We start from the raw sequence: 10,662 nt of genomic DNA on the forward strand, positions 1-10,662 counted from the left end.
CCAAACTACGAATTCTCTGCATTATATTCACACCACACATTGCCCTCAGACATGACATCTCCACTGCCTCCAGCCTTCTCCTCGCTGCAACATTCATCACCCATGCTTCACACCCATATAAGAGCGTTGGTAAAACTATACTCTCATACATTCCCTTCTTTGCCTCCAAGGACAAAGTTCTTTGTCTCCACAGACTCCTAAGTGCACCACTCACTCTTTTTCCCTCATCAATTCTATGATTCACCTCATCTTTCATAGACCCATCCGCTGACACGTCCACTCCCAAATATCTGAATACATTCACCTCCTCCATACTCTCTCCCTCCAAGCTGATATTCAATCTTTCATCACCTAATCTTTTTGTTATCCTCATAACCTTACTCTTTCCTGTATTCACCTTTAATTTTCTTCTTTTGCACACCCTACCAAATTCATCCACCAATCTCTGCAACTTCTCTTCAGAATCTCCCAAGAGCACAGTGTCATCAGCAAAGAGCAGCTGTGACAACTCCCACTTTGTGTGTGATTCTTTATCTTTTAACTCCACGCCTCTTGTCAAGACCCTCGCATTTACTTCTCTTACAACCCTATCTATAAATATATTAAACAACCACGGTGACATCACACATCCTTGTCTAAGGCCTACTTTTACTGGGAAATAATTTCCCTCTTTCCTACATACTCTAACTTGAGCCTCACTATCCTCGTAAAAACTCTTCACTGCTTTCAGTAACCTACCTCCTACACCATACAATTGCAACATCTGCCACATTGCCCCCCTATCCACCCTGTCATACGCCTTTTCCAAATCCATAAATGCCACAAAGACCTCTTTAGCCTTATCTAAATACTGTTCACTTATATGTTTCACTGTAAACACCTGGTCCACACACCCCCTACCTTTCCTAAAGCCTCCTTGTTCATCTGCTATCCTATTCTCCGTCTTACTCTTAATTCTTTCAATAATAACTCTACCATACACTTTACCAGGTATACTCAGCAGACTTATCCCCCTATAATTTTTGCACTCTCTTTTATCCCCTTTGCCTTTATACAAAGGAACTATGTTCTTATATATATATATATATATATATATATATATATATATATATATATATATATATATATATATATATATATATATATATATATATATATATATATGTCGTGCCGAATAGGCAGAACTTGCGATCTTGGCTTAAATAGCAACGTTCATCTTGCCATATAGGACAAGTGAAAATTTGTGTATGCAATAATTTCGCCAAAATCATTCTGAACCTAACGAAAAAAATATATTTCACTGGGTTTATTTAGTATTAAATTATTGTAAACAAATCTTAAATATATTTAGTTGGGTTAGGCTAAAATAAATTGTTCTTGTTATAATAAGGTTAGGTAAGTTTTCTAAGATTCTTTTGGAGCAAAATTATAAATTTTTACATCAACATTAATGAAAAAATATATCTTTAAACGTATAAGAGAAAATTTTAGAAGGGACTTAATTTTAAATGAGTTCCTGCTAATTGACCAGTTTTACACATTCGGCCCGACATATATATGTATATAAACTTACATAATACTCGAACATGGATATTTAGATGTAAACCCTCATGGGTAGGTCTCTGGAAATTGTGAATTATAAGTAATGTAAGTCTGTTTACATTAATTGTTGCTGCAAAATGTAATTTGCCGGTAATCAGTCTTATCTCTGGACTGGAAGTCGAGCTCATAAAAGCAGAAATATAATATATACGATTTAAACTTCGCAAGTGCAGGGTTGACTTAAGTAAACGTGACATAGCTGCCTCAGTTGACCTCTGAGACGATGTTAGACAACGATGCATCCAACAGCAACAACCACAACAACAACCACAACAACAACCACAACAACAACAAGACTATTGATCAGGTTGCAAATCGCATAAATAATTAGTTTTAATATTTACGTCCAGCCAAAAAAAACAGAAGAGAAAAAAGGATCGAGAAATATTTTCCTTTGTGGGATCTGGGACACGACCTGAAATTGCACACAAAAATGCCTACAAATGTGGGCAATGTGTAAGAGAAGCGTAGTATTGAGCTGTGCAGCCAGCCTAATGCAATGAGATCTATGCATACATACAGGTATTTATCCCCGTGACGAACAGAGTATACACAAACACCGCAAAAGTACAGAGTACACACAAGCACTGTAAAAGTACAGAGTTCACAAACGCCGTGATGTACAGAGTACAAAAACAGTAATGTACGGAGTACACAAGTGCATTACTGCCACATCAGATTAGTGGTGAGAGTACACAGAATAATCACATGTTGAGGATTAGCAATTAAAAAAGGTTGTGTTCGGTGATTGAGAAACTGCGGGGTAACCTTTTTGTGGGTGATGAAAAAACAAATTATCAGTGACGAGAATCTTAAACATACCGTGCACTGCCAGGGAAAGACAGGGAGAAAAAGCCATCTCGCGTGTATCATGAATAATAAGAAAAAGTTTGCAAATCGATCTTCAGCTTACAAAATCGGCCCTAAACAGGAAATAGTCTTCAAGGATGCAACAGAAGACTCCACAGTGAGGAGATCTTCCTCAAGACGTGCTACTCCCCTCAGAGAAAAATACAGATGATAGCATTTTAACACCTCTAGAGACGATACTAGAATTTATATATGATTGCCATCCATTGACACGGAAAACTTTTAAGCCGAGATAGACCAAATGAGCTACACGAAGCAAATGTGGTTGTCAAAGAGCTCAAATTTCAGCTAATTCACTTCAGAGAAAAAACTAGTACAAACTGAATAGAGTGCAAAATGTAATTAAACCACTCAGTAACTAGAGCAGAAGAGAAATGCAAGGGACTTTGTGGGTAACCATGTGGAAAAATCTAACGCTCAAAGAACACAATGGTTTTGCTGTGACGACTGCTTAGAAAATGATAGTCTAGATAAATGAATATACAAGAACCTGCAGAAGACGCAAAGCCAGGAGACAGAACAACTATCCCATTGTCTTAATCACTTGACCATCGATTCTTCAAAGATCACGCACCCAGAAGTGCTAGGATCGATGGTCAAGTGGTTAAGGTAATAGGATCGTTGTTCTGTCTCTTGTGGCGGAAGAATGTGTCGCAGGATCTAATCCCGGCTGGCTGCAGTTTGGTAAATGTTTCATTACCACTTGCTTCGTGGTTTCATTTGTGTGTGTGTATATATATATATATATATATATATATATATATATATATATATATATATATATATATATATATATATATATATATATATGTATATATATATATATATATATATATATATATATATATATATATATATATATATATATATATATATATATATATATATATGTCGTGCCGAATAGGCAGAACTTGCCATCTTGGCTTAAATAGCAACGTTCAACTTGCCATATAGGACAAGCGAAAATTTGTGTATGCAATTATTTCGCCAAAATCATTCTGAACCTAACGAAAGAAATATATTCCACTGTGTTTGTTTAGTATTAAATTATTGTAAACAAATCTAAAATATATTAAGTTGGGTTAGGCTAAAATAAATTGTTCTTGTTATAATAAGGTTAGGTAAGTTTTCTAAGATTCTTATGGTTCAAAATTAAAAATTTTTATTTTAACATTAATGAAAAAAATATATCTTTAAACGTATGAAAGAAAATTTCAGAAAGGACTTAATTTTAAATGAGTTTTTGCTAAATGACCAGTTTTACATATTCGGCACGACATATATATATATATATATATATATATATATATATATATATATATATATATATATATATATATATATATATATATATATATATATATATATATATATATATAAGAACTTGCGATCTTGGCTTAAATAGCAACGTTCATCTTGCCATATAGGACAAGCGAAAATTTGTGTATGCAATGATTTCGCCAAAATCATTCTGAACATAACGAAAAAAATATATTTCACTGAGTTTGTTTAGTATTAAATTATTGTAAACAAATCTAAAATATATTTAGTTGGGTTAGGCTAAAATAAATTACACTTGTTATAATAAGGTTAGGTAAGTTTTTTAAGATTCTTTTGTTGCAATATTAAAAAAAATTACATTAACGTTAATGAAAAAAATGTATCTTTAAACGTGTAAGAGAAAATTTTAGAAAGGACTTAATTTTAAATGAGTTCTTGCTAATTGACCAGTTTTACATATTCGGCACGACATATATATATATATATATATATATATATATATATATATATATATATATATATATATATATATATATATATATATATATATATATATATATATATATATATATATATATATATATATAAAACACGTCGCCCGTTTCCCACCAAGGCAGGGTGACCCAAAAAGAAAGAAAAAGCTTTCATCATCATTCAACACTTTCACCATCACTTATACATAAACACTGTCTTTGCAGAGGCGCTCATGTACGACAGCTTAGATGTCCCTCCAAATTGCCAATATCCCAAAACCCTTCCTTTAAAGTGCAGGCATTGTACTTCCCATTTCCAGGACTCAAGTCCGGCTAACCAGTTTCCCTGAATCCCTTCACTAAATATTACTCTCCTCACACTCGAACAGCTCATCAGGTTTCAAAAACCATTCGTCTCTGTTCACTCCTATTTAACACGTTCACCCACGCTTGTTGTGTTGCGTGAGTACTTTGGAGATATGCCGGTTGAAGAATACACATAAGGTCGGTTGGTAACTTTTATTGTAAATAGTCGTGAGAGGAGGAAGCTCAGCCCACCTGTTCAGTTCTATGCCTGAGGTCCAAGTGAGGGCGTGAGCTTCTTGTACACTGCTCACATGGGCATAGCTGATGACGTCACAGCTAGCCAGAGAGCCTAGGTGAACAGGGATCCTATATATAATATAGCTAGTGCTAACTACATATACTACACAATTATATTACATAGGGATTCAGTAACACTACTGACAACTGGAAGTCCAAGCCCCTCGCCCAAAAAACCTCCTTTACCCCCTCCCTCCAACCTTTTCGACCCCTACCCCGCCTTTCTTTCCCAACAGATTTAAACACTCTTCAAGTCATTCTACTTTCTACCATTCTCTCTAAATGACTAGACCACCTCAACAGCCCCTCTTCAGCCCTCTGACTAACACTTTTACTAACTCCACACCTGTTTCTAATTTCCACACTACGAATTCTCTGCATAATATTTACACCACACATTGCTATTAGACACGACATCTCCACTGCCTGCAGCCGCCTCCTTGCTGCAGCATTTACAACCCAAGCTTCACACCCATGTAAGACTGTTGGTACCACTATATTCTCGTACATTACTTTCTTTGCCTCCATGGATAACGTTCTTTGTCTCCACAGATACCTCAATGTACAACTCACCTTTTTTTTCTTCATCAATTCTATTTAACCTCATCCTCCATAAATCCATCCACTCAAAGTCAACTCTCAAATATCTGAACACATTCACTTCTTCAATACTCCCTCCCTCCAATATGATATCCAATTTTTCTATATCTGAATCGTTTGATACCCTCATCACCTGACTCTTATCTATGTTTTCTTTCAACTTTCCACATTTACACAGCCTCCCAAAGTCGTCCACTAACCATTGCAACTTTTCTTTAGAATCCCCAAAAGCACAGTATCATCACCAAAAAGTAACTGTGTCAACTCCCATTTAATATTTGATTCCCCATATTTTAATCCCACCACTCTCCCCAACACTCTAGCATTTATTTATTTTACAACTCCATCTATAAATATGTTAAACAACCATGGTGACATTACACATCCCTGTCTAAGACCTACTTTTACTGGGAAGGAGTTTCACTCTCTCCTACACACCCTAACCTGAGCCTCACTATCCTCATAAAATCTCTTTACAGCATTTAGTAACTTGCTATCTATTCTATACACTTGCAACATCTGCCACATTACTCCTCTATCCACTCTATCATATACCTTTTCTAAATCCATAAATGCAATGAAAACTTCCCTACCTGCATCTAAATACTGTTCACATATATGCTTCAATGTAAACACCTGATCTGCACATCCCCTACCCATAATAAATCCTCCTTGCTCATCAATCCTGCTCTCTGTCTTACGTCTAATTCTTTCAATAATAACCTTGCCACACACTTTAACTGGTATGTCCAGTAAGCTTATTCTTTTATAATTTTTACAATCTCTTTTGCCCCCTTTCCCTTTATATAAAGGAACTATACATGCTCTCTACCAGTAACTAGGTACCTTCCCCTCTTTCATACATTTATTAAACAAAAATACCAATCACTCCAACACTATATCTCCTAATGCTTTTAACACTTCTATCATGATCCCGTCACTTCCAGCTGCTTTACCCCCTTTCATTCTACGTAATGCCTCACGCACCTCCCCCACACTCACATCTTCCTCTTCTTCACTCCTAAAAGATGGTATACGTCCCTGGCCAGTGCATGAAATTACTGCCTCCCTTTCTTCATCGACATTTAAAAGTTCCTCAAAATATTCCCACCATCTACCCAATACGTCCCCTACTCTGTTTTTAACTGACAAACCCATTTGTTCTCCAGGCTTACTTAACTTGTTTATGTCACTCCAAATTTTTTTCTTATTCTCAGCAAAATTTCCTGACAGTGCCTCTCCAACTCTATCATCTGCTCTCCTTTTGCACTCTCTCACCACTCTCTTCACCTTTCTTTTACTCTCCATATATTCTGCCCTTCTTATATCACTTCTGCTTTGTAAAAACCTCTCAAGCAACTTTGTACAATTTTATCGTATCCTTTACCAAATCATTCCACCAATCACTCCTCTTTCTTCCTGCACCCACCCTGAGGATGAGGGTCCCCAGTCCACTTCTAGAGGTGGTACCTCCCTATGTTATATATATATATATATATATATATATCTATATGTATATGTATATATATATATGTATGTATATATATATATATACATATGTATATGTATATATATATGTATATATATATATATATATATATATATATACATATATGTATATATATATATATATATACATATGTATATGTATATATATATATATATATATATATATATATATATATATATATATATATATATATATATATATATATATAATATACATATATATATATATATATATATATATATATATATATATATATATATATATATATATATATATATATATATATATATATATATATATATATATATATGTATATATACGCATACGCATTTAACAATTTGCAACGAGTGTTATTTGCAAACATTTTATCCAACTCTAGCAGAGCCCAAGAGTGAAGTAGAGAGTGTTAACTCACTCGGCCAGACCACACGTAGGTTATGGAGGTCAACTGTTATTAAATGTGGATTCCCTAACCCTGGAACACCTGGTCTATTCATTTTATTCTTCATATACACTGGCTCACGAAAGATGTGTGTGTACTCATCTATTTGTACTCACCTATTTGTGGTTGCAGGGGTCGAGTCATAGCTCCTGGCCCCGCCTCTTCACTGATTGCTACTAGGTCCTCTCTCTCCCTGCTCCATGAGCTTTATCATACCTCGCCTTAAAACTATGTATGGTTCCCGCCTCCACTACGTCACTTTCTAGGCTATTCCACTGCCTGACTACTCTATGACCGAAGAAATACTTTCTAACATCCCTTTGATTCATCTGAGTCTTCAACTTCCAATTGTGACCTCTTGTGTCTGTGTCCCATCTCTGGAACATCCCGTCTTTGTCAACCTTGTCTATTCCGCGCAGTATTTTATATGTCGTTATCATGTCTCCCCTGACCCTCCTGTCCTCCAGTGTCGTCAGGCCGATTTCCCTCAACCTTTCTTCGTAGGATAATCCCCTTAGTTCTGGGATTAGTCTTGTTGCAAACCTTTGCACTTTCTCTAATTTCTTGACGTGCTTGACTAGGTGTGGATTCCAAACTGGTGCTGCATACTCCAGTATGGGCCTGACGTAAATGGTATACAGAGTCTTGAACGAATCCTTACTGAGGTATCGAAACGCTATCCGTAGGTTTGCCAGACGCCCGTATGCTGCAGCAGTTATCTGATTGATGTGGGCCTCAGGAGATATACTCGGTGTTATACTCACCCCCCAGATCTTTTTCTTGAGTGAGGTTTGCAGTCTTTGGCCATCTAAACTATATTGTGTCTGCGGTCTTCTTTGCCCTTCCCCAATCTTCATGACTTTGCATTTGGCAGGGTTAAACTCAAGGAGCCAGTTGCTGGACCAGGCTTGTAGCCTGTCCAGGTCTCTTTGTAGTCCTGCCTGATCCTCGCTCGATTTGATTCTTCTCATTAACTTTACATCGTCTGCAAACAAGAACACTTCTGAGTCTATCCCTTCCGTTATGTCATTCACATATACCAAGAACAGCACAGGTCCTAGGACTGACCCCTGTGGAACCCCGCTTGTCACAGGCGCCCACTCTGACACCTCGTCACGTACCATGACTCGTTGTTGCCTCCCTGTCAGGTATTCTCTGATCCATTGCAGTGCCTTTCCTGTTATGTGTGCCTGATCCTCTAGCTTTTGCAGTAACCTCTTGTGAGGAACTGTGTCGAAGGCCTTCTTGCAGTCCAAAAAAATGCAGTCGATCCACCCCTCTCTCTTTTGTCTTACTTCTGTCACCTTGTCATAAAACTCCAGTAGGTTTGTGACACAGGATTTTCCTTTCCTGAAACCGTGCTGGTTGTCAATTATACACTTGTTTCTTTCCAGATGCTCCACCACTCTCCTACTGATGATCTTCTCCATGACCTTGCATACTATACACGTTAGTGATACAGGTCTGTAGTTTAGTGCCTCATGTCTGTCTCCCTTTTTAAATATTGGGACTACATTTGCCATCTTCCATACCTCAGGGAGTTGCCCAGTTTCAATTGATGTGTTGAAGATCTTTGTTAATGGAACACACAGTATCTCTGCTCCCTCTTTAAGGACCCACGGAGAGATGTTGTCTGGTCCCATCGCCTTTGAGGTGTCAAGTTCGCATAGCAGCTTCTTCACCTCCTCCTTGGTTATATGTACCTCATCCAGCACTTGATGGTGTACCCCCCTGTTCTGATTTCCTGGAGTCCTACTGGTTTCCACTGTAAATACTTTTTTAAATCTCGTGTGTTGAGCTCCTGACATACCTCTCGGTCGTTTCTTGTGAACTCCCCATCACCCTTCCTCAGTCTGATTACCTGGTCCTTGACTGCTGTTTTCCTCCTGATGTGGCTATACAACAGCTTCGGGTCAGACTTGACTTTCGATGCTATGTCCTTTTCGTATTGTCGCTGAGCCTCCCTTCTTATATGTGCATATTCGTTTCTGGCTCTTCGGCTAATCTCTTTATTTTCCTGAGTTCTTTGTCTTCTGTACCTTTTCAATTCTCTAGTACACCTAGTTTTTGCCTCCCTACACCTATGGTTGAACCAAGGACTCGTTCTGTTATTCCCATTATTTCTGTTTCCCTTGGGAACAAACCTCTCCTCTGCCTCCTTGCATATTGTTGCCACATAGTCCATCATTTCTTGTACTGGTTTTCCTGTCAGTTCCCTCTCCCACTGAATGTCTTGCAGGAAGTTCCTCATGCCTGAGTAGTTTCCCAACCTATTCCTGCTACTCTCTCCACTTGAAGCTCAACTATGTAGTCGAAGCACAGAACCACATGATCACTAGCTCCCAGGGGCCTTTCATACATGATACCCTCGATGTCCGAACTACTCAAGGTGAATGTGAGAAGGTGTGTGAATGTGTGTGTGTGTGTGTGTGTGTGTGTGTGTGTGTGTGTGTGTGTGTGTGTGTGTGTGTGTGTGTGTGTGTGTGTGTGTGTGTGTGTGTGTGTGTTTGTGTGTGTGTGTGAGTGTGTGTGTGTGTGTGTGTGTGTACTCGCCTAATTGTACTCATCTAATTGTGGTTGCAGGGGTTGAGACTCAGCTCTAATCCCCGCCTCTTCACTGACCACTTATGGGTCCTCCCTCTCCCTGCTCCTTGATCTTTATCATACCTCGTCTTAAAACTATGTATAGTTCCTGCCTCCACTACATCGCTTGCCAGACTATTCCACTTCCTAACAACTCTATGACTGAAGAAATACTTCGTAACACCCCTTTGACTCATCTGAGTCTTCAGCTTCCAATTGTGACCCCTTATTTCTGTGTCCCATCTGTGGAACATCCTGTTTCTGTCCACCTTGTCTATTCCACGCAGTATTTTGTATGTCGTTATCATGTCTCCCCTGACCCTCCTGTCCTCCAGTGTTGTCAGACCGATTTTCCTTAACCTTTCTTCGTAGGACATTCCCCTTAGCTCTGGAACTAACCTTGTCGCAAACCTTTGCACTTTCTCTAATTTCTTGACGTGTTTGACCAGGTGTGGGTTCCAAACTGGTGCTGCGTACTCCAGTATGGGCCTGACGTACACAGTGTATAAAGTCTTGAACGATTCCTTACTGAGGTACCGGAACGCTATTCTCAGGTTTGCCAGGCGCCCATATGCCGCAGCAGTGTGTGTGAGAAGATGGAGCCTGAGCTTGTTACCACCTGCAGCTCATAAGATGCCATCCCCGCGAGCCCCTTTGGGGCGGGGCAGATGGCAGACCAGAGGCCTAGCTTCTCCCTA

The sequence above is a fragment of the Cherax quadricarinatus genome, chromosome 24, assembly GCF_038502225.1.
Source record: "Cherax quadricarinatus isolate ZL_2023a chromosome 24, ASM3850222v1, whole genome shotgun sequence".
NCBI classification, from domain to species: domain Eukaryota; kingdom Metazoa; phylum Arthropoda; class Malacostraca; order Decapoda; family Parastacidae; genus Cherax; species Cherax quadricarinatus.